This window comes from Trichosurus vulpecula, chromosome 6, assembly GCF_011100635.1.
Source record: "Trichosurus vulpecula isolate mTriVul1 chromosome 6, mTriVul1.pri, whole genome shotgun sequence".
Taxonomy (NCBI): Eukaryota; Metazoa; Chordata; class Mammalia; order Diprotodontia; family Phalangeridae; genus Trichosurus; species Trichosurus vulpecula.
Window position 1 is genome coordinate 173781324 of NC_050578.1, and position 5348 is coordinate 173786671.

The following is a 5348-nucleotide window of genomic DNA, read 5'->3' on the forward strand; positions in this document are numbered from 1 at the left end:
TGAACAGTGGCTCAAAGTAGTCCAATAGAGGAGCATTGGCAGCATAGGGTAGAGCTGTAATCCTGGGGAGCTTAGCAGAGCAGCATGCAGTGGAGACTGTGAGACCAGTGAAGAACAGGCCCATCTAGTAGAGGTTATTAATGATTATGGTGTTATTGGGGGTACCATGGTGGCATCACTAGAAGAAAGCATCAGGCTCGAATATTTGGAAGCAGGAGATCACCTCGGACATGAATGTTTGATCACGCATGTCCTTTAAGTGAGCACTCCTCCATGCATAATCCCTATGTGTTTCAATTCTTTCCATTGATACTGTTGGCATTCTAGGGAGAATGTGTCTCAGGTTTAGGAGTACTTATATTTTTGCTACTTTTCTTACTGTGTCCTTTTAGTAACTGCCTTTATTTTGAACGAATTATGTCCTCTTCTTGACAGTTAAACAAAAACACATGATAATTTTTGTGCTTTAAGCACTATAATAGCATTTTAATGATTGCAATGCATTTTATTTTAACTCATTTGCTGTCTTATGTGGGGATTCGTGAGCTAAGGGGTATATAGATCGACAGAGTACTTTAAACCTGAGGTAACCATCTTCTAGGGCAGTACTTCTTAAGCTGTGGGTTGAGACCCCATTTTGGGGTTTCACAAAATCTGGTAACAGTAAAAGGTGTCTGAATGTGCAACGATCACAAATTAATTCAAAATCAAACTCTTAATGAATCCGAGGTGTTTTTGGCAGAGCTTGTCCATGTTGCATTGCACAACTTCACCTAAACCTTGGTTCTGAACACAAAACATGGCACTTTGCGCTGTGCATGCCCTCAGGCCATGCAAGGCCAAGGGATGGCGCTGAAAAGTGAAAAGGAATAGAGAGGGGAAAAAGTTTAAGAAGCCCTGTTCTAGGGAACTTGCCCTCTAAGTCCAGGGTGTGGGGGAAGGTTGTCCCCAGGTGTTACGTGAATATATTATTTAAAGGAGGAAATCTACTCATTCTACTCAATTCAAACTAGCAAGTAACCCAATTATTGCTATAAAGTGTACTGATTTTTACTCTTTAAATTATCCCAAGAGTCAACTGGTTATTTGTTTTAGTGCCAGCAGATATGAGTTATATTTTTTGAAAGGGGTGGTGAAAATGGGAGAGAAAAGTCTGCTTTCTCTGAAACTCTATCTTAAATTATTTTTCTATTTTAAGATTATTGTTCTAGTGACCAGAAACAGTGCTTCAATTAATTAGAATTGACATGGAGCTCATTTCAAGGCAGCAGCCACAATAAAAGAGGAGCAGGAAGAAGCATCTCATCCCCAAAAGAGAAGTTGGTATACACATGGACACTTCACATGATGTCTGGACTCTCCCCAGTCACAGCTCCTGGAGTGACATAAGGTCCTGGGAAATCTGCTCAACACTTATATAACTGTAATGCTGGGTCAAGTACCAAATACCACCCCAGCATCACCATATGCTCTTGCGTGCGTGTGCGCAGACACGCGCACACACCCTAACCCCACCGTGTTATTTTCCTAACCCCACTAGAGAACATATTTATTCTAACTTGCAGGACACAGTAATGTTTTGTTTGGTATTGTCTTTCCTACAGAAGGCTTATAGACAGGGAGAAGTCACAAGAATAATTTTTTCTTATCTATTTCAGTATTCTTCCTTTAAATTTTAGTACTGGGATAAAGTACTATCTTAAGTCATCAGAAGGCATATTTTTATTTTATTTTTATGATTTGTGCATCCCTAGCAGTGACAGCAGGCTGAATGTGATGATAGGAGTATAGGTATTTGAGTGTGAAGATAAAGTGAAATATATCACAGCTTCAAGACGCTGTGCATATCAAAGTGATGGGCATAAGAATATTGATTTTAAACTATGATTCAGCCAAGACAGTGAAATTAAAAATCACAGAACTGTAGTTAGTGTCAGCGAATTCTCATCAAGTGTTAAATGGCAAGGAGTAAGAAGACAGCAACAATTTCACACTTTAACAGGAACAGAAGTTTAATTTTTAAACTTTTCTGTTGTAAAAGGCCTTGCCATTTAGCTAATGAGTTTTAACTCCTTTGGTTTGAAGATCATGGCCTAAATTTGTAAGAAGTCATTGATTGAAATTGGAATGTTTGAAGAAAATTTAAATTTTTCTTATTAACCTAACAAATTTGGTTAATTTACCATGGACAATTAATAAATATCAACCTGTGATTTCATTTGATCCTCAGAACAACTCTGTGAATGAAGTACAATAAGTATTATTATTCTTACTTTAGAGATGACAAACTAATGCTGAGGAGTAGAATTAAAAACCTTCCCTTGTGACCTAGCTATTGTGTCAAAGGAAGGATTAAAATCAAGGTCTTCCTGATTCTAAGTTCATCCCTCTAGGCACTATACATAGATATTTAAAGGTAATAAGTTGAATGTAGGCTCTTCTTCCTAAAGGGACCTATGCATTAGGGTTTGAGATGCCCGTTGTACTGGCACTTAGTAAATACTTTTGAATGAACCATGACTGACTTGCTTTGGCATCAGGCAGTTTGTGAACTCAAACTATGTTAGGTGCTATGGGAAATGAAGACAGACTTTCCTTTTTAATTGCTCTGCAGCAGATCTGCCCAATATTGCAATAATTAGGCCTGCAACCATTGAGGCCCCAGTTACAAACAGAGTGCAGAAGAGTCAACAGCTAACGCTACAATATAGACAAGATTGGCCCTGGATCTACATTTCCCTTTATAACCTGCTGAACTGAGCACAAATGGATAGGTAGATAGAAGACTGATAGATACATAGGAAGATGATAGATAGAGATGTGAGGATATGGTATCTCAAAAGTCTTATTGTAGTTTAGCATGAATGTATAAGATAAAACTATGAATATATTTCAAATGATAAAAATAAGTTGGTATATTAAAAGCTTTAAACATATAATTGTAACTAGACTATATTACATATGTACAGATATATAAATATAGTTATTTTTACATATACCCATATATATTTCCATTTATGTACACTAAACATGCTATATACGTAGATGTAGCATATATGTATACACATGTATTATGCATGTATAAGATATACATTATATGTTTTACCCTTTAGTCTTTCCAACTATGTTATAAACTCTAAGGGCAAGGTCATTGTCCTATCTCTCTCATCTGTTCATTGGAAGTACAGGTAGTTGTTGCTTTTTGTGAATTTGCATTATATAAATTCGACTTTACATAAAGAATTCTGAAAGAAAACCACATTCATAAAAAGAACAAAAACCAAAACCTTATGTTTGCTGTGTAGTGGTCTCTTCTCGCTCCTGCCCCTCAGTAGACATTCTGCAGCTTCTCCTCCTCACCCCCACAAAAACAACAAACAATAACACCCCCTTCAAAGGAAAACATAAGAATGGAGGATGGTGCCCCATTCTGCCCCCTCCCCACATCCTTCTTCTCTGTTCATTCTGACCATACCTTATGTTGCCCCTCCCTTCACAGGGTCTCCTTCCTCCCCTCTTCTTCTCTTCTGTCCCTGGGCAATTTTGTACTTCTGTAAAAATCACTTTAGTAGAGGTCTCCACTAACCTAAAGCAAGAACTATTTGTACTAAATATTTCTGAAGATGATAATAACATAAAAAGGAAACTTATGCAAGGCAGTAATCAATGTCTAATATGTCCAATGAGACATTCAGATAATAAGTACCATAGGATTTCAAAATGGGAGCGATCATTATAGGTTGTGATGATCAGGGAAGGCTCTGTGGAAGAATTAGGAGATGAGAATTAAAGTATATATTCAATGGAAAGAAGAGAGGCTTTGACTGGGAAATGTATGAGTGTTGTGAGATAAATAAACCATTCTTAGTGACTGTTTGAATAGCCTTCTAGTGGGTCTCCCTGTCTCAGGTATTCCTGTTCCAGCCGTCTTCCGCTAAGTATTTTCCCAAGTGTAGATCAAACCACATCAACCTTGCCCTTCACCGCACTGCCCCACCCCAAACCTGAACCCCAGCACGCTAAAAAATCTGCCTATTGCCTCGAGGATCAAACATATAATCCTGTTTTTTTAAAGCCCTTTACAACCTGGGCCTTGCTGCTTTCTTAGCATTCTGACACTTTATTCCTTTGTTCCTGTTATCCTGCTCACCCTCCATCCCTGTAGTCCATCCTCTGTTTAATGAATATCTTCCAGGGCCCACTATTTCTTGAAGAGCTTAAGCCATTCATGCACACTTTTCTTTCAGTACCCTTCCTGATATTTCAGACTTTCCCATTTTGCTCCTATTCTGTCCACCTTGAGTGTAGGGAGTGCACTTTGCTTGTATTTGTATTCCTAATGCGTAGCATAATGTCAGGCGTATAATAAGTGATTAGTAAATGCTTGTTGACTGACTTTCTGTTTGGAGTATAGCCTTTATAAAAGGAATTAGTGGGATATAAGACTAGAAAGGGAAGTTGGCTCTATAAATTTGGCTATATAATCTTGAGTACCAAGATAAGAATTATGAGACTTTAGTTGGCAGTTAATGAACAGATTTTTGATCAGGGAAATGACACAATGAAAGTAGTATTTTAAAAGAATATAACATGAAATTAAAAAACCTATCCCTAATATACATGTAGTAAGCCATAAATGACAGGTGAAAGAGTAACCTTGTTCCTATTACCCAGTTCATGCTCATGAGGTTGGTGTTCTGTAGAGAAATGGAAAAATAAGGCAAATGATGAGATATTTACATTTCTAAGTGAAATTAGTGTTTTGGGTTTTTTTCTGCTGTCACAGGAAAATGTTTAGAAGTAGGCAGTGTGCTATTATTAGAATTTAAGATCCAGAAAGGAATATACTTTTAAATTATTATTTTAAAAATCAAATACATATTTAATTAATGATGTGTCATTTGGAAAATATCAAAGGAAACAGAGTAATACCATGTGTCTAACAATTTTGAAGCAACAGACCTGGACTATCTATATAAACATCTACTTGGGGGGAAGAAATAGCTATGAAAATTAAACTTTCTAAATGGCAAAGACCTCACTATCTGATTATTCTTTGCCTGGCACAGTGTAGATGTTAAATATGTATTAAATGTGATGCTTTTATCCCTTCATTTGATTGAATTTTTCAAGAGACCCCTTGTCCCAGTATCCTAGTGGTCCCAGAAAACTTTGGCCTATTTTTGATTATGTGACGTTTCGGGTTTGTTTTGTGGTGTTCTCTCAGTGGGGCTCTCAAAATACCTACAAAGTTCATGGGGAACATGTCTCCAGATCATATCAGAAATGGAGCCTAGACTAACTTAAGAAGGCCCTATCATCACAGACATACTTTAAACTGTGATAGA